This window comes from Hypanus sabinus, chromosome 8 (assembly GCF_030144855.1).
Source record: "Hypanus sabinus isolate sHypSab1 chromosome 8, sHypSab1.hap1, whole genome shotgun sequence".
NCBI classification, from domain to species: Eukaryota; Metazoa; Chordata; class Chondrichthyes; order Myliobatiformes; family Dasyatidae; genus Hypanus; species Hypanus sabinus.
In genome coordinates this window covers 173,813,030-173,833,474 of record NC_082713.1, presented here as the reverse complement: position 1 = coordinate 173,833,474, position 20,445 = coordinate 173,813,030, and the positions used below count along the sequence as shown (strand labels likewise).

At 46.2% G+C, this 20,445-nt stretch overlaps 1 protein-coding gene across 1 annotated transcript in view; it reads right to left on the bottom strand.

Annotated features, from left to right (window-relative positions):
- The window catches only part of LOC132397861 (protein arginine N-methyltransferase 1-like), a 150,821-nt gene that overhangs the window by 109,441 nt on the left and 20,935 nt on the right, over positions 1–20,445 (bottom strand). The window lies entirely within an intron of this gene.

Below are 20,445 nucleotides of genomic sequence, written 5' to 3'. Positions count from 1 at the left end.
TTTGCTGTCATCCCTGACAGCATCTCCTTCCAATTTACTTTGAACATAGAACATGGAATAGTACAGCACATTACAGACCCATCGGCCCACAATGTTGTGCCGACCCTCAAACCCTGCTTCCCATATAACCCCCAACCTTAAATTCCTCCATATACCTGTCTAGTAGTCTCTTAAACTTCACTAGTGTATCTGCCTCCACCACTGACTTAGGCAGGACATTCCACGCACCAACCACTCTCTGAGTAAAAAAACCTTCCTCTAATATCCCCCTTGAACTTCTCTCCCCTTGCCTTAAAGCCATGGCCTCTTGTACTGAGCAGTGGTGCCCTGGGGAAGAGGCGCTGGCTGTCCACTCTGTCTATTCCTCTTAATATCTTGTACACCTCTATCATGTCAGCTCTCATCCTCCTTCTCTCCAAAAAGTAAAGCCCTAGCACCATTAATCTCTGATCATAATGCATAGTCTCTAAACCAGGCAGCATCCTGGTAAATCTCCTCTGTACCCTTTCCAATGCTTCCACATCCTTCCTATACTGAGGCGACCAGAACCGGACACAGTACTCCAAGTGCAGCCTAAATAGAGTTTTATAGAGCTGCATCATTACATCATGTCTCTTAAACTCTATCCCTTGACTTATGAAAGCTAACACCCCATAAGCTTTCTTAACTACCCTATCTACCTGTGAGGCAACTTTCAGGGATCTGTGGACATGTACCCACAGATCCCTCTGCTCCTCCACACTACCAAGTATCCTGCCATTTACTTTGTACTCTGCCTTGGAGTTTGTCCTTCCAAAGTGTACCACCTCACACTTCTCTGGGTTGAACTCCATCTGCCACTTCTCAGCCCACTTCTGCATCCTATCAATGTCTCTCTGCAATCTTCGACAATCATCTACACTATCTACAACACCACCAAACTTTGTGTCATCTGCAAACTTGCCAACCCACCCTTCTACCCCCTCATCCAGGTCGTTAATAAAAATCACAAAAAGTAGAGGTCCCAGAACAGATCCTTGTGGGACACCACTAATCACAACCCTCCAATCTGAATGTACTCCCTCCACCACAACCCTCTGCCTTCTGCAGGCAAGCCAATTCTGAATCCACCTGGCCAAACTTCCCTGGATCCCATGCCTTCTGACTTTCTGAATAAGCCTACCTTGCGGAACCTTGTCAAATGCCTTACTAAAATCACATCCACTGCACTACCCTCATCTATATGCCTGGTCACCTCTTCAAAGAACTCTATCAGACTTGTTAGGCATGATCTGCCCTTCACAAAACCATGTTGACTGTCCCTGATCAGACCATGATTCTCTAAATACCCATTGATCCTATCTCTAAGAATCTTTTCCAACAGCTTTCCCACCACAGATGTAAGGCTCACTGGTCTATAATTACCTGGACTATCCCTACTACCTTTTTTGAACAAGGGGACAACATTCGCCTCCCTCCAAACCTCCGGTACCATTCCCATGGACAACGAGGACATAAAGATCCTAGCCAGAGGTTCAGCAATCTCTTCCTTTGCCTCATGGAGGAGCCTGGGGAATATTCCGTCTGGCCCCGGGGACTTATCTGTCCTAATGTATTTTAACAACTCCAACACCTCCTCTCCCTTAATATCAACATGTTCCAGAACATCAACCTCACTCATGTTGTCCTCACCGTCAACAAGTTCCCTCTCAGTGGTGAATACCGAAGAGAAGTATTCAGTGAGGACATTGCTCACCTCCACAGCCTCCAGGCACATCTTCCCACTTTTATCTCTAATTGGTCCCACTGTCACTCCTGTCATCCTTTTGTTCTTCACATAATTGAAGAATGCCTTGGGGTTTTTCTTTACCCTGCTCGCCAAGGCCTTCTTGCTCTCCTCAGCCCCTTCTTAAGCTCCTTTCTTGCTACCCTATATTCCTCAATAGACCCATCTGATCCTTGCTTCCTAAACCTCATGTATGCTGCCTTCTTCCACCTGACTAGACTTTCCACTTCACTTGTCACCTATGGTTCCTTCACCCTATCATTCTTTATCTTCCTCACCGGGACAAATTTATCCCTAACATCCTGCAAGAGATCCTTAAACATCGACCACATGTCCATAGTAGATTTCCCTGCAAAAACATCATCCCAATTCACACCTGCAAGTTCTAGCCTTATAGCCTCTTAACTTGCCCTTCCCCAATTAAAATTTTTCCTGTCCTCTCTGATTCTATCCTTTTCCATGATAATGCTAAAGGTCAGGGAGTGGTGATCACTGTCCCCCAGATGCTCACCCACTGACAGATCTGTGACCTGACCCGGTTCGTTACCTAACACTAGATCTAGTATGGCACTCCCCCTAGTCGGCCTGTCAACGTATGTTGACAGGAATCCATCCTGGACACACTTAACAAACTCTGCCCCATCTAAACCCTTGGAACTAATCAAGTGCCAATCAATATTAGGGAAGTTAAAGTCACCCATGATAACAGCCCTGTTATTTTTGCACCTTTCCAAAATCTGCTTCCCAATCTGCTCCTCAGTATCTCTGCTGCTACCAGGTGGCCTATAGAATACCCCCAGTAGAGTAACTGCTCCCTTCCTGACTTACACCCATACTGACTCAAAAGAGGATCCTGCTACATTACCCACCCTTTCTGCAGCTGTTATCGTATCCCTGATCAGTAATGCCACCCCTCCTCCCTTCCCCCCCCTCTCTATCCCTTTTAAAGCACTGAAGTCCAGTAATATTCAGAATCCATTCCTGCCCTGGTACCAGCCAAGTCTCTGTAATGGCCACTGCATCATAATTCCATGTATGTATCCAAGCTCTTAGTTCATCACCTTTGTTCCTGATGCTTCTTGCATTGAAGTACACACACTTTAGCCCTTCTACCTTACTACCTTTATACCCTTTATTCTGCTGCTCTTTCCTCAAAACCTCTCTATATGTTAGATCTGGCTTTACTCCATACACTTCTTCACTGCTCTATCGTTCCGGGTCCCATCCCCCTTGCAAGTTAGTTTAAACCCTCCCGAACCATGCTGGCAAACCTGCCAGCAAGGATATTGCTCCCCCTCTAGTTCAGGTGCAACCCATCCAATCTGTACAGGTCCCACCTTCCCCAGATCAGATCCCAATGGTCCAAAAATCTAAAACCCTGCCCCCTGCACCAACTCCTCAGCCATGCATTCAACTGCCATCTCCTCCAATTCTTACCATCACTATCACATAGCACTGGCAGCAATCCTCAGAACACCATCCTTGAGGTCCTGTTCTTCAGCCTTCTGCCTAGTTCCCAAAACTCACACTTCAGGACCTCATCCCTCTTCCTGCCTACGTTGTTGGTCCCAACATGTATCACGTCTTCTGGTTGCTTTCCCTCTCGTACCAGGATGTCATGCACCCGGTCAGAGACATCCCGGACCCTGGCACCTGCGAGGGTGAACAAACCATGCAGGTTTCCTTCTCACGTCCACAAAATCTCCTGTCTGTTCCCCTGACTATAGAGTCTTCAATGATGACAGGTCTCCTCTTCTCTGTCCCATCCTTCTGCACCACAGGGTTAGACTCAGTGCCAGAGGCCCTGCCACCGTGGCTCACACCTGGTCGGTCGTCCTCACCAACAGCATCCAGGATGGTAAACTTATTATTCAGGGGAATGGCTATAGGGGTGCTCTGTACTACCTGTCTACTCTCCTTCGCTTCCCCCGCTCGGACTGTCACCCAACGACCTGCTTCCGGCAGCCTAGGTGTGACTACCTCCCTGTAGCTCTCATCTATGACTGCCTCATTCTCTCCTATGAGTTGAAGGTTATCCAGCTGCTGCTCCAGATTCCTCACACGGTGTTCCAGATCTCCCAGCCGCAAGCACTTCTGGCAGATGTGACTCTGCGGGAGAGGGGAGTTCCCCAAGACTGCCACATCTAACAGGAGTGGCCCATCACTGTCTCAGGAGGCATTGTAAAGACCAACTGGGAACAAGCTCGTCCTCTGCCTCTTCTCTTTGAAGCCTCTCAAGTCAAAGCCTCAAATCTCCACTCCTTCACTGGCCCACTCACTCACTGGCCACTTTCTTACCAACTCCTTTCTTACTACCGTAATTTCCTTTACTCCACTGAAATACTGCTATGAAAGACTTTACTTTCTCCCAGTCAAATTTCAATTTGAACTCAATCATATTGTGATGACTGACTCCGAAGGGTTCCTTTACCTTAAGCTCCCTAATCATCTCTCCTTGGTTAATGGTAAGGGTGTATGGCATTAAAAGGTTGGGAAGCCCTGTTTTGGACTCTCTAGCAGTCATTGTATTTTCATATTTTCTGAGCACTGCCACTCGTCTCATATTCCTCCTCCCCATCGGTTGTGGGCTTGACTCCCGAGAATATTCACAGTCTACAATAACTTTGACTCTCTGCTGGTACTCTTTGGCATTTATCCACCAGGGAGGTAATTGCTGAAAACAACTCTAAATTTTCATCACCCACTCAAGGACCCATTAGACCTTTCACATCAGACAACTTCTTCCCCTCATTTAGCAGAAACAGGAGCAACTTGTCTTTAAAATCATTGCCCTCCATTACAATAAACTTCTTTTTAAATTCTTCACCCTCAGCTACATTCCCCACTTCTCTAAAAATATGGATGGTCCATGGCCTAGCCTCTCCAGATGTCCCAATAGTACCAGGTAGCACAACTCCAGTAGTGTCACTGCTAGTCTGGACTACCGCATCTTTACCCACTGATTGACAAGCCACCATTCAATGAGTGTAACTTTCCCTAATACTTTAACTGAATTTAGCACTCTAATCAGCATTTCATCTGGGCTGTGTATATCCACCCTGCTCAGAACACAACTCTCTTTGAATTGCACCAAAACTTAATCCCAGCAGTGTCCATAATCAACTAAGTACCTTAATCCCTGACACTAATTTAAATACAAACTTAAACACATAAACCATTTAATTAATTCTTACAGCAATTACAATCCTGTATGAGTACTGCTGGGGTTGGGGGACCTACCTTGGGGGAAGCAACAGTGGCCGAGCCTCTGGCACAGAGTCTGGCCCTGTGGCTCAGAAGGGTAGGGAAAGGAAGAGGAAGGCAGTAGTGATAGGGGACTCTATAGTTAGGGGGCCAGGCAGGTGATTCTGCGGACGCAGGAAAATAACATAGATGGTAGTTTGCCTCTCAGGTGCCAGGGTCTGGGATGTTTCTGATCATGTCCACAATATCCAGAAGTGGGAAGGAGAATCATAGTACATAGAAACATAGAAAACCTACAGCACAATACAGGCCCTTTGGCCCACAAAGTTGTGCCAAACATTTCCCTATCTTAGAAATTACTAGGCTTACCTATGACCCTCTGTTTTTCTAAGCTGCATGTATCTATCCAAAGGTCTCTTAAAAGACCCTATCATATCTGCCTCCACCACCGTTGCCGGCAGCCCATTTCACGCACTCACCACTCTCTGAGTAAAAAACTTATCCCTGACATCTTCTCTGTACTTATTCCCCTACACCTTAAACCTGCTCTCAGGATGAAGCTTTTTATTCCAGGATGAAGGAGGTGACTTCCTTTTTTAAACAAAGGGGCTTCCCTTTTTCCACCATCAACTCTGCTCTCAAACGCATCTCTCCCATTTCCCACACATTTGCTCTCACCCCATCCGCCCACAACCCCACTCGAGATAAGATTCCCCTTGTCCTCACCTATCACCCCACAACCTCTGGGTCCAACATATAATTCTCTGCAACTTCTGCCACCTCCAACGGGATCCCACTACCAAGCACATCTTTCCCTCCCCCCCCCCTTTCTGCTTTCCATAGAGATCGCTCCCTACGTGACTTGTCCATTCGTCCCCCACTGATCTCCCTCCTGGCACTTATCGTTGTAAACGGAACAAGTGCTACACCTGCCCTTACTCTTCCTCCCTCACCATCATTCAGGGCCCCAGACAGTCCTTCCAGGTGAGGCGACACTTCACCTGTGAGTCTGCTGGTGTGGTATACTGCGTCCGGTGCTCCCGGTGCGGCCTTTTATATATTGGTGAGACCCGATGCAGACTGGGAGACCGTTTCACTGAACACCTATGCTCTGTCCACCAGAGAAAGCAGGATCTCCCAGAGGCACACATTTTAATTCCACACCCCATTCCCATTCTGTTATGTCTATCCATGGCCTCCTCTACTGTCAAGATGAAGCCACACTCAGGTTGGAGGAACAACACCTTATATACCGGCTGGGTAGCCTCCAACCTGATGGCATAAACACTGACTTCTCTAACTACCGTTAATGCCCCATCCTCCCCTTCTTACCCCATCCCTGATATATTTAGTTTTTATCCCCCCTCTTCTTTTTTTCTCTCTTTCTGCCCATCACTGCCTGTTCTCCATCTCCCTCTGGTGCACCTCTTCCCCTTTCTTTCTCCCTAGCCTCCCGTCCCATGATCCTTTCCCTTCTCCAGCTCTGTATCCCTTTTGCCAATCACCTTTCTGGCTCTCAGCTTCACCCTAACCTCTCCGGTCTTCTCATATCATTTTGTATTTTCCCCTAACCCTCCTACTTTCAAATCTTTTACTATCTTTCCCTTCAGTTAGTCCTGATGAAGGGTCTCGGCCCGAAATGTCGACAGTGCTTCCCCGTATAGATGCTGCCTGGCCTGCTGCGTACCACCAGCATTTTGTGTGTGTTGCTTGAATTTCCAGCATCTGCAGATTTCCTTGTGTGACCTTAAACCTGTGTCCTCTACAGGCACCTGGGAAAAAGCCTCTGACTATCCACATGATCAATGTCTCTCATTATCTTATACACCTCTATCAGGTCACCTCTCATCCTCCATCACTCCAAGGAGAAAAGGCCGAAGTCACTCAACCTATTCTCATAAGGCTTACTCCCCAATCCAGGCAACATCCTTGCAAATCTCCTTGCATAGTGATACCAATGGCATAGGTAGGAAAAGGGAGGAGGTCATTTCTAATTGCACAGTGCTCTGTCTAAACAAACTTGTCCTCTAATTATTTTTGCAACATCCTGGTCTTGAATTCTATTTTGTTTCTGGTTCAGTCAGAAGCTCCAGAGGCCATGCAAAGAACCCATGCCTGGAAGCATTGAGTAACACACACAAAATGCTGCAGGGAGCAACTCGGCAGATCAGGCAGTGTCAATGGGGGAAATAAACATTATGTGGATCAATGACATTGTGGCCATAACAGAGACTTGGATGTCTCAGCGGCAGGAATGGCTGCTGAGTGTGCCAGGCTTTAGATGTTTCAAAAACAACAGAGAGGGAGACAAAAGACGTGGAGGTGTAGCATTGCTAATTATGGATAATGTCACAGCTGCAGAAAAGGAGGAAGTCATAGAGGGATTCTTAACTGAGTCAGTGTGGGTGGAAGTCAGAAACAGGAGGGGGCAATGACTTTACTGGGTGTTTTTATAGACGGGGCATCGAAGAGCAGAGAGGGAGGCAGATTCTGCAAAAGTTCAATAATAATAGGGTTGTCATAATGGGGGATTTTAACTTTCCTAATATTGACTGGCATCTCCTTAGCTCAAGGGGTTTAGATGGGGTGGAGTTTGTTAGGTGTGTTCAGGAAGGTTTCCTGACGCAATATGTAGATAAGCCAACTAGAGGAGATGCTGAACTTGATCTGGTATTGGAAAATAACCATATAACAATTACAGCACAGAAACAGGCCATCTCAGTCCTTCTAGTCCATGCCGAACGCTTACTCTCACCTAGTCCCACCGACCTGCACTCAGCCCATAAACCTCCATTCCTTTCCTGTCTGTATACCTATCCAATTTTACTTTAAATGAGAAAATCAAACCTGCCTCTACCAATTCTACTGGAAGCTCATTCCACACAGCTACCACTCTCTGAGTAAAGAATTTTCTCCTCGTGATACCCCCAAACTATTGTCCCCTCTCAACTCATGTCCTCGTTTGAATCTCCCCTACTCTCAATGGAAAAAGCCTATCCACGTTAACTCTATCTATCCCCCTCATAATTTTAAATACCTCTATCAAGTCGGACTCAACCTTCTACGCTCCAAAGAATAAAGACCTAACTTGTTCAACCTTTCTCTGTAACTTAGGTGCAAAAACCCAGGTAACATACTAGTAAATCTTCTCTGTACTCTCTCTATTTTGTTGATATCTTTCCTATAATTTGGTGACCAGAACTGTACACAATACTCCAGATTTGGCCTTACCAATGCCTTGTACAATTTTAACATTACATCCCAACTCCTATACTCAATGCTCTGATTTATAAAGGCTGGCATACCAAATGATCCACATGAGATTCCATCTTCAGGGAACTATGCACCATTATTCCTAGATCTCTCTGTTCTACTGTATTCTTCAATGCCCTACCATTTACCATGTATGTCCTATTTCGATTAGTATTACCAAAATGTAGCACCTCACCCTTATCAGCATTAAACTCCATTTGCCATCTTTCAGCCCACTCTTCTAATTGGCCTAAATCTCTCTGCAAACTTTGAAAACCTACTTCATTATCCACAAGTCTCTTCAAGTCTTCAGCAAAGACAAAAAATTGTAAGTAGAGCTTTTCCCCCCTTTACATTTTCAGAATCAGAATCAGGTTTATTATCACCGGCACGTGTCATGAAACTTGTTAACTTAGTAGCAGCAGTTCAATGCAATATATAATATAGAAAAAAAAAACTAAAATAACAATAAATAATTATTTGCTCAGTTAGAATAGTAGAGACGCCAGGCAGGATCATGGAATGCTCCTCCTGCGTGATGTGGGAAGGCAGAGAGACCTCCGGTGGTCTTGACCACTACAACTGTGAGAAGTGCATCCAGCTGCAGCTTCTAGCAATCCGTGTTAAGGATTTGGAGCTGGAACTGGATGAACTCTGGATTATTCAGCAAGCTGAGGGGTGATAGATAGGACATGGAGAGAAGTAGTTACACCCAAGGTGCAGGACACAGGAAATGGGTGACAGTCAGGAAGGAGAAAGGGGTTAAGGAGCCAATGCAGAGTACCCCTGTGGCCATCCCCCTCAACAACAGGTATATCACGTAGGATACTGTTGAGGGGGGTGGGGTTGACTTAGCAGAAGAATGTCACAGCAGATGGGTCTCTGGTACTGATTCTGAATCTGTGACTCAGAAGGGAAGTGGGGAGAAGAAGCACGCTGTGGTGATAGGGGATTTGTTAGTTCGGGAAGCAGACAGGAGGTTCTATGGACAAGAACAAGATTCCAGGATGGTACATTACCTCATGGGTGCCAGCATCTGGGACATCTTGGATCAAGTCCTCAGCATTCTTAAGTGGGATGTTGAAAAGCCAGAGGACATGTGTCCATATAGGTACCAATGACATGGGTAGGACGAGTGATGAGGTTCTGTAAAGAGAGTTCAGGGAGTTAGGTGCTAAGTTAAAGGGCAAGACCTCCAGGGTTGTGATTTCAGGATTAATACCAGTGCATGTGCTAGTGAGGCCAGAAATAGGAAGATTAACGTGTGGCTAAAATGTTGGTGTAGGAAGGAGGGCATCAATTTTTGGATCACTGGGCCCTCTTTTTGAATTGAATTGATTTTATTTCTTACATCCTTCACATACGCGAGGAGTAAAAACTTTATGTTATGTTTCTGTCTAAATCTGCAATGTGCAATCATAGTAATATATAATAATTTATAATAAATAGAGCAGTCAATGTAACATAGGATACACTCAAATCAGCGGTGAATTAGTCAGTCTGATATCAAAGTGAAGAAGCTGTCCCAGAGCCTGTTGATCCTGGCTTTTAAGCTGTGGTACCATTTCCCAGATGGTAGCAGCTGGAATAGATTGTGGTTGGGGTGATTCAGGTCCCCAATGATTCTACGGGCCCTTTTAACCACATAACAATTACAGCACTGAAACAGGCCATCTCAGCCCTTCTAGCCCGTGCCGAACGCTTACTCTCACACAGTCCTACCGAACTGCACTCAGCCCATAACCCTCCATTCCTTTCCTGTCCATATACCTATCCATTTTTTTTTTAAATGACAAAATCGAACCTGCCTCTACCACTTCTACTGGAAGCTCGTTCCAAACAGCTACCACTCTCTGAGTAAAGAAGTTCCCCCTGTAGGCTACCCCTAAACTTTTGCCCCTTAATTCTCAACTCATGTCCTCTTGTTTGAATCTCCCCTACTTTCAATGGAAAAGGACTATCCATGTCAACTCTATCTATCCCCCTCATAATTTTAAATACCTCTATCAAGTCCCCCCTCAACCTTCTACACTCTAAAGAATAAAGACCCAACTTGTTCAACCTTTCTCTGTCACTTAGGTGCTGAAACCCAGGTAACATTCTAGTAAATCTCCTCTGTACTCTCTCTATTTTGTTGACATCTTTCCTATAATTTGGTGACCAGAACCTTTTACCACACCTGTCCTTGTAAGTGTCCTGAATCATGGGAATTTCACAACTACAGATGCGCTGGGGTGTCCACACCACTCTCTAGTGTCCTGTGATCAAGGGAGGTACCAGTTAGTGAGGCAGCCAGTCAGGATGTTCTCAATTGTGCCCCTGTAGAAAATTCTTAGGATCTAGCGGGCCCATGCCAAACTTCCTCAACCGTCTCAGGTATAAAAAGTGCTGTTGTGCCTTTTTCACCACACAGCTGGTGTGTACAGACCACGTGAGGTCCTCGGTGATGTGGATGCCGAGGAACTTGAAGCTGTTCACCCTCTCAACCCCAGATCCATTGATGTCAATAGAGGTTAGCCCATCTCTATTCCTCCTGTAATCCACAACCAGCTCCTTTGTTTTTGCGACATTGAGGGAGAGGTTGCTTTCTTGACACCACTGTGTCACAGAGATGTCTTCTTCCCTGTAGGCCACCTTGTTACTGTTTGAGATAAGGTCAATCAATGTAGTGTAGGAAAATTTAATTAGCAGATTAGAGCTATGGGTGGCGACACAGTCATGAGTATACAGGGAGTAAAGGAGGGGACAGTACACAGCCCTGAGGGGCTCCTGTATTGAGAGTCAGAGGGGTGGAAGTGAGGGAGCCCACTACCTGCTGGTGATCTGACAGGAAGTCCAGGATCCAGCTGCACAAGGCAGAGTCAAGGCTGAGGTCTCTGAGCTTCTTGTCGAGCCTGGATGGAACTATGGTGTTGAATGCTGAACTGTAGTCCAGGAACAGCATCTTTCTTCTCCAAATGTGTAATGATGGTATGTAGAGCAATGGCTATTGTGTCATCTGTCAATCTGTTGTGTCAGTAGGCGAATTGTAGGGGATCCAGTGTGGATGGTAGCATGGTGCAGATGTAATCCTTGACCAGCCTCTCAAAGCATTTGCTTATTATCGAGGTGACAGGATGCCAGTCATTCAGGCATGTTAACTTGGTCTTTTTTGATATAGAGATAATGGTGGATACTTTGAAGCAGGAGGGCACTCTACACTGGGAGAGGGAGAGATTAAAAATGTCAGTAAACACACCTGCTAGTTGTGCTACACACATCCTGAGTACTCGCCATTTGGTCCCGCAGCCTTGCACCTGTCCACTCATTGGAAACATTTGCGTACCTCAGCGTCAGAGATGACCAGGTTGTAGGTTGTAGCAGTGGCTTTCCTCAGAGGCTCAGAGTTAGCGACATCAAACCGAGCGTAAAAGTGATTGAGATCATCTGGGAGAGAGGCCGTGACGTTGGTGGCACCACAACGTTTGGCTTTGAAGTCTGCGATGGTATGCAGTCCTCGCTATGGTGAATCTTGACTCAATCTTGACCCTGTATTGTTTCACAGCCTCAATAGCTTTGCGCAGATCATAGCTGCTTTTTTTTAGTTCTAGCTGATCGCCAGAGATGTAAGCTTGATGTCATGCTGTTAAGTGCTGCTCACACAGAACTACTGATCCAGGGTTTTTGGTTCAGGTAGACCCTGACCAACTTCTGGGGGCAACCTCGTCGATGCACTTCTAGATGAAGCACATGACTCTATCCATGAACTTGGAGATATCCTCATCATGGAAGACATTCTAGTCGACGTCATCAAAGCAGTCCTGCAGCATGGAGTCCGGTTGGTCAGACCAACAGTGGATGGTTTTAACTATGGCCACCTCTTGCTTCAGCTTCTGTCTGTACGTCAGCAAAATCAGGATTGAAGAGTGATCTGATTTTCCAAAAGCTGGGTGAAGGAGAGCTTTGTAAGCATTGTGGAAGGGAGTGTAACAGTGGTCAAGTATGTCATCTCCACAAGTGCATCATAGGAAGTCATTCCTACCTGTGGCCATCAAACTTTACAACTCCTCCCTCGGAGTGCCGGACACCCTGAGCCAATAGGCTGGTCCTGGACTTAATGTCACTTAGCATGATTAACATTATTATTTAATTATTTATGGTTTTATATTGCTATATTTCTTCACTATTCTTGGTTGATGCGACTGTAACTGAACCCAATTTCCCTCAGGATCAATAAAGTATGTCTGTCTGTCTCACCTGGATGTGCTGACAAAACTTCAGAGAAGTTAGGGCCTGTAGAAAAGAGATGGCTTGCACCCGAACTGGAAGGGGAATAATATCTTAGCAGGAAGGTTTGTTAATGCTGCACAGTGGGGTTTAAACTAAAGTTGCAGGGGAATGGGAATGAGAGTGCCAGAACAGTTAGTGGAGAGGTTGTAGAGACAGATGTTGGTGAGAGCTCAGATGAAGTCAGGAATCAAAAAGTTGAGCATGGTGTGACTAGTGTCCTGAGCTGCATATATTTCCATGAAAGAAGTATCATAGGAAAGGTGGAGATCAGACCATGGAACAACACCTGGAATAATGACATTGTAACTATTAGAGAAATCCCAAATCTCCTCCCTTGAATCTTTAGGCAATATCCCCTAGTTCTAGTCTCACCTACCAATGGAAACAACTTTCCTACTTCTATCTTATTTCCACCTTTCAAAATGTTTTATGTTTCTATAAGATTCCCCCTCTTGAACCCCTTCTTCTCTGGAATCAACCTGGTGAACCTCCTCTGCACTGCCTCCAAAGTCAGTATATCCTTCCTCTAGTATGGAGACCAGAACTCACACAGTACTCCAGGTGTGGCCTCACCAGTACCCTGTATATTTGCAGCATGACCTCCCTGATCTTGAATTCAATTCTTCTAGCAATGAAGGCCAACATTCTGTGTGCCTTCTTAATAACCTGTTGTACCTGCAAGCCAACTTTTTGCGATTCTTGCACAAGCACTCCCAAGTTCCTCTGCACAACAGCATGCTGCAGTCTTTCACCATTTAAATCAGGAGTAGGCAACCTTAAGCACAAATGATTTTCTAGCATGTGTTATTCATTAGTTTGAGGCAAAACATAACTAGATGTACTTAAATGGATAATTCCCATATTTCAAGTTTTTATGGCATTTATCTGGCCCACCATCCGCTCATTAATACGTAATCTGGCCCACAGAGGCAAAAAAGTTGCCAATCTCTGATTTAAATAATAATCTGCTCTTCTATTTTTCCTTCCAAAGTGGATGATCTCGCATTTACCAATGTTGTATTCCATCTGCCAGACCTTGGCCCAGTCAGTTAACCTATCTATATCCCTCTGCAGACTCTCCACATCCTCTGTACAATTTGCTTTTCCACTCAGTTTAATGTCATCAGCAAATTTTGCTGCGCTACACACAGTCCCCTCTTCCAGATCATCAATGTAAATGGTAAACAGCTGCGGGCCCAGCACCAAGCCCTGTGGCACCCCAATCACCACTGACTGCCAACTGGAGAAACACCCATTTATACCACAAACACAAAGTACACTGCAGATGCTGAGGTAAAAGCAACACGCACAATATACTGGAGGAACTCAGCAGGGCGGGCAGCATCCGTGGAAACAAACAGTCAATGTTTCAAGACCCTTCATCAGGACTAAAGAGGGAGGGGGCAGGGGCCCTATAAAGAAGGTGGGGGAGGGTGGGAAGGAGAAGGCTGGTAGGTGCCCGGTGAAAAACCAGTAAGGAGAAAGATCAAGGGCAGGACCCCACCACCAAACACATCTTTCCCTCTCTACCCCTGTCTGATTTCCGCAGGGATCGTTCCCTCCACAACTCTCTGGTCCACATGTCCCTCCCCATGGATCTCCCACCTGGCACTTATCCCTGCAAGCATAAGTGCTATACCTGTACCTACACCTCCTCTCCTACCACCATTCAGGACCCCAAACAGTCCTTCCAGGTGAGGCAACACTTCACTTGTGAGTCTGTTGGGGTCATCTATTGTATCCAATGTTCCTGGTGCAGCCTCCTCTACATCGGTAAGACCCTTCGCAGATCGGGGGACCACTTTGTTGAGCACATCCGCTCCGTCCACCACAACAGGCAGGATCTCCCCGTTGCCATCCGCTTCACATTCCCATTCGGATATGTCCATACATGGCCTCCTCTACTGCCATGATGAGGCCAAACTCAGGTTGGAAGAGCAACGCCTCAAACACTGTCTGGGTAGTCTCCAGCCCCTCGGCATGAAAACATAATTCTCCAACTTCCGGTAATTCCCTCCCCCTCCCTTCTCCATCCCAGTTTCACTCTGCCTCCTCCTCAGCTGCCTATCACATCCCTCATGGGTCTGCCTCCTTCTACTACCCATAGTGCTTTCCCCTTACATTCTTTCTTCACCTTTCCTGCCTATCCCCTCCCTACTTCCCCTCCCCACCCCTAGATCTTTCCCCTTACTGGTTTTTTACCTGGCACCTACCAGCATTCTCCTTCCCACCCTCCCCCCACCTTTATAAGTCTTTTGGGCGGCACCTTATCGAACGCCTTCTGGAAATCCAAGTATACAACATCCACCTGTTCCCCTCTATCCACTGCACTCATTATGTCCTCAAAGAACTCCAGTAAGTTTGTCAAACAGGACCTGCCCTTTCTGAATCCATGCTGTGTCTGTCTATTGGAACCACTCCTTTCTAAATGTTTTACTATTTCTTCCTTAATGACAGCTTTAAGCATTTACCCGACTACAGATGTTGAGCTAACTGGCCTATAGTTGCCCATCTTTTGCCTACATCCTATTTTAAAAAGTGGTATGACATTTGCTGTCTTCCGATCCGCCGGGACCTGCCCAGAGTCTACAAAATTTTGGTAAATGATTACCAAGGCATCTCCTATAACATCCACCAATTCCCTCAGCACTCTGGGATGCATCCCATCAGGACCAGGGGACTTAACTACCTTCAGGCCCTCTAGTTTTCTCATCACTAACTCTTTAGTGTCAGTGATTTTATCGAGATCTTCACCTCCCAATTCGTCCATAACATCATTCTTTGGCATATTAGACGTGTCTTCCACCGTGAAGACTGACACAAAATAGTCGTTCAATGCCTCAGCCATTTCCTTATCACATAGAAACATAGAAAATAGGTGCAGGAGTAGACCATTTGGCCATTTGAGCCAGCACCGCCTTTCAATGTGACCATGGCTGATCATCCACAATCAGTACCCTGTTCCTGCCTTCTCCCCATACCCCTTGACTCCGCTATCTTGAAGAGCTCTATCTAACTCTTTCTTGAAAGCATCCAGAGAATTGGCCTCAACTGCCTTCTGAGACAGAGCATTCCATAGATCCACAACTTTCTGGGTGAAAAAGTTTTTCCTCAACTCTGTTCTAAATGACCTAACCCTTATTCTTAAACCGTGGACTACCCAACATCAGGAACATGTTTCCTGACTCTAGCATGTCCAACCCCTTATATGATTCAATCAGATCCCCTCTCATCCTTCTAAATTCCAGTGTATACAAGCCCAGTCACTCCAATCTTTCAACATATGACAGTCCCTCCATCCTGGGAATTAACTTCGTGAACCTACACTGCACTCGCATTCTATACGGATGCATTCTATGAAGTCCTCTTTGAGACTTCCTTGACCAAAGGAAAAGATTCTTGGAGATAGGATCTCTGGGCATTTAGAGAATCATGGTCTGATCAGGGACAGTCAGCATGGCTTTGTGAAGGGCAGATCGTGCCTAACAAGCCCGATAGAGTTCTTTGAGGAGGTGACCAAGCATATAGATGAGGGTAGTGTAGTGGATGTGATCTACATGGATTTTAGTAAGGCATTTGACAAGGTTCCAAATGGTAGGCTTCTTTAGAAAGTCAGAAGGCATGGGATCCAGGGAAGTTTGGCCAGGTGGATTCAGAATTGGCTTGCCTGCAGAAGGCAGAGGGTTGTGGTGGAGGGAGTACATTCAGATTGGACTAGTGACTAGTGGTGTCCCACAAGGATCTGTTCTGGGACCTCTACTTTTTGTGATTTTTATTAACGACCTGGATGAGGGGGTAGAAGGGTGGGTTGGCAAGTTTGCAGATGACACAAAGGTTGGTGGTGTTGTAGATAGTGTAGAGGATTGTCGAAGATTGCAGAGAGACATTGATAGGATGCAGAAGTGGGCTGAGAAGTGGCAGATGGAGTTCAACCCGGAGAAGTGTGGTACACTTTGGAAGGACAAACTCCAAGGCAGAGTACAAAGTAAATGGCAGGATTCTTGGTAGTGTGGAGGAGCAGAGGGATCTGGGGGTACATGTCCACAAATCCCTGGAAGTTGCCTCACAGGTATATAGGGTAGTTAAGAAAGCTTATGGGGTGTTAGCTTTCATAAGTCGAGGGACAGAGTTTAAGAGATGCGATGCAATGATGCAACTCTATAAAACTCTGGTTAGGCCACACTTGGAGTACTGTGTCCAGTTCTGGTCGCCTCACTATAGGAAGGATATGGAAGCATTGGAAAGGGTACAGAGGAGATTTACCAGGATGCTGCCTGGATTAGAGAGTATGGATTATGATCAGAGATTAAGGGAACTTGGGCTTTACTCTTTGGAGAGAAGGAGGATGGGAGGAGACATGATAGAGGTGTACAAGATATTAAGAGGAATAGACAGAGTGGACAGCCAGCGCCTCTTCCCCAGTGCACCACTACTCAGTACACAAGGTCATGGCTTTAAGGTAAGGGGAGGGAAGTTCAAGGGGGATATTAGAGGAAGGTTTTTCACTCAGAGAGTGGTTGGTGCGTGGAATGCACTGCCTGAGTCAGTGATGGCGGCAGATACACTAGTGAAGTTTAAGAGACTACTAGACAGGTATATGGAGGAATTTAAGGTGGGGAGTTATATGGGAGGCAGGGTTTGAGGGTCGGCACAACATTGTGGGCCGAAGGGCCTGTAATGTGCTGTACAATTCTATGTTCTATGTTCAACCTGATTCACCCAAACTATGTGGAAGTTAAAATCCCCCATGACAACTGCCATTCTGTTCTTACAAGCCAGGACCGGATGAAATGTACCCAGCTACTGTGGAAGGCGATGGAGGAGATTGCTGAGCCTCTGGCGATGATCTTTGCATCATCAATGGGGATGGGAGAGGTTCCGGAGGTTTAGAGGGTTGCGGATGTTGTTCCTTTATTCAATAAAGGGAGTAGAGATAGCCCAGGAAATTATAGACCAGTGAGTCTTACTTCACTGGTTGGTAAAATGATGGGGAAGATCCTGAGAGCCAGGATTTATGAACATTTGGAGAGGTATAATATGATTAGGAGCAGTCAGAATGGCTTTGTCAAGGACAGGTTGTGCCTTAGGAGCCTGATTGAATTTTTTGAGGATGTGACTAAACACATTGATGAAGGAAAAGCAGTAGATGTAGTGTATTTAAAGAGCAAACAGGAGGAAATCTGTAGATGCTGGAAATTCAAACAACACACACAAAAAGCTGGTGGAACACAGCAGGCCAGGCAGCATCTACAAGGGGAAGCGCTGTCGACGTTTCTGGCTGAGACCCTTCATCAGGACTAACTGAAAGGAGAGATACTAAGAGATTTGAAAGTAGTGGGAGGAGGGGGAAATGCAAAATGATAGGAGAAGACCCGAGGGGGTGGGATGAAGCTAAGAGCTGGAAAGGTGATTGGTAAAAGTGATACAGAGCTGGAGAAGGGAAAGGATCATGGGATGGGAGGCCTCAGGAGAAAGAAAGGGGGGGGGGGGGGGAAGCACCAGAGGGAGATGGAGAACAGGCAGAGTGAGAGAAAAAAAAAACTAAATATGTCAGGGATGGGTGAGAAGGGGAGGAGGGGAATTAACAGAAATTAGAGAAGTCAATGTTCATGCCATCAGGTTGGAGGCTACCCAGCCAGTATATAAGGTGTTCCTCCAACCTGAGTTTGGATTCATTTAGACAGTAGAGGAGGCCATGAATAGACATACCAGAATGGGAATGGGACGTGGAATTAAAATGTGTGGCCACTGGGAGATCCTGGTTTCTCTGGCGGACCGAGCGTAGGTGTTCAATGAAACGGTCTCCCAGTCTGCGTCATGTCTCACCAATATATAAAAGGCCACACCGGGAGCACCGGATGCAATATACCACACCAGCCAACTCACAGGTGAAGTGTCGTCTCACCTGGAAGGACTGTCTTGGGCCCTGAATGGTGGTGAGGAAGGAAGTGTAAGGGCAGGTGTACCACTTGTTACGTTTACAAGGATAAGTGCCAGGAGGGAGATCGGTGGGAAGGGATCGGGGGGGACAAGTGGACAAGGGAGTCACGTAGGGAGCGATCCCTGTGGAAAGCAGAAAGAGGGGGGGAGGGAAAGATGTGCTGGGTAGTGGGATCCCGTTGGAGGTGGCGGAAGTTATGGAGAATTATACGTTGGATCTGGAGGCTGGTGGGTTGGTAGATGAGGACAAGGGGAACCCTATCCCAAGTGGGGTGGCGGGCAGATGGGGTGAAGGCAGATGTGCGGGAAATGGGAGAGATGCGTTTGAGAGCAGAGTTGATTGTGGAAGAAGGGAATCCCCTTTGTTTAAAAAAAGAAGACATCTCCTTCGTCCTGGAATGGAAAGCCTCATCCTGAGAGCAGATGCGGCGGAGACGGAGGAATTGTGAGAAGGGGATAGCATTTTTGCAAGAGACAGGGTGGAAAGAGGAATAGTCCAGGTAGCTGTGAGAATCTGTAGGCCTATAGTAGATATCAGTAGATAAGCCATCTCCAGAAATAAAGACAGAAAGATCAAGAAAGGAGAGGGAGGTGTCGGAAATGGACCAGGAAAATTTGAGAGCAGGTTGAAAGTTGGAGGCAAAGTCAATGAAGCCAACGAGCTCAGCATGTGTGCAGGAGGCAGCGCCAATGCAGCCATCGATGTAACAAAGGAAAAGAGGGGGACGGATACCTGTATAGACTTAGAACATGGACCGTTCCACAAAGCCAACAAAAAGGCAGGCATAACTGGGACCCATATGGGTGTCCATTGCTACACCTTTGGTTTGGAGGAAGTGGGAGAAGCCAAAGGAAAAATTATTGAGAGTAAGAACTAATTCCGCTAGACAGAGGAGAGTGGTGGTAGAGGGGAATTGGTTAGGTTTGGAATCCAAAAAAAAGCTAAGAGCTTTGAGATCATCCCGGTGGGGAATGGAGATATATAGGGACTGGATGTCCATGGTGAAAATAAGGCGGTGGGGGCCAGGGAACTTAAAATCATTGAAAAAATTCAAAGCGTGAGAAGAGTCACGAACATAGGTGGGAAGAGAAACTTAAAATCATTGAAAAAATATGTAGTGTATATGGATTTCAGCAAGGCATTTGGTAAGGTACTCCATGCAAGGCTTATTGAGAAAGTAAGGAGGCATGGGATCCAAGGGGAAATTGCTTTGTGGGTCCAGAACTGGCTTGCCCACAGAAGGCAAAGAGTGGTTGTAAACGGTCATATTCTGCATGGAGGTCGGTCACCAGTGGAATGCCTCAGGGATCTGTTCTGGGACCCTTACTCTTCATGATTTTTATAAATGATCTTGATGAGGAAGTGGAGGGATAGGTTAGTAAGCTTGCTGATGACACAAAGGTTGGAGATGTTGTGGATAGTGTGTAGGGCTGTCAGAGGTTACAGAGGGACATTGATAGGATGCAAAACTGGGTTGAGAAGTGGAAGATGGAGTTCAACCCAGATAAGTGTGAAGTGCTTCATTTAGATAGGTCAAATATGATGGCAGAATGTAGTATTAATGATAAGACTCTTGGCAGTGTGGAGGATCAGAGGGATCTTGGGGCCGAGTCCATAGGATACTCAAAGCAGCTGCACAGGGTGACTCTGTGGTTAAGAAGGCATACGGCGTATTGGCCTTCATCAATCGTGGAATTGAATTTAGGAGCTAAGAGGTAATGTTGCAGCTATATAGAACCCTGGTCAGACCCCACTTGAAGTACTGTGCTCAGTTCTGGTTGCCTCACTACAGGAAGGATGTGGAAGCCATAGAAAGGGTGCAGAGGAGATTTACTAGGATGTTATCTGGATTGGGGAGCATGCCTTATGACAATAGGTTGCGTGAACTCGGCCTTTTTTCCTTTGAGGGACGGAGGATGAGAGGTGACCTGATAGAGGTGTACAAGATGATGAGAGGCATTGATCGTGTGGATATCAGAGGTTTTTTCCCCAGGGCTGAAATGGTTGTCACAAG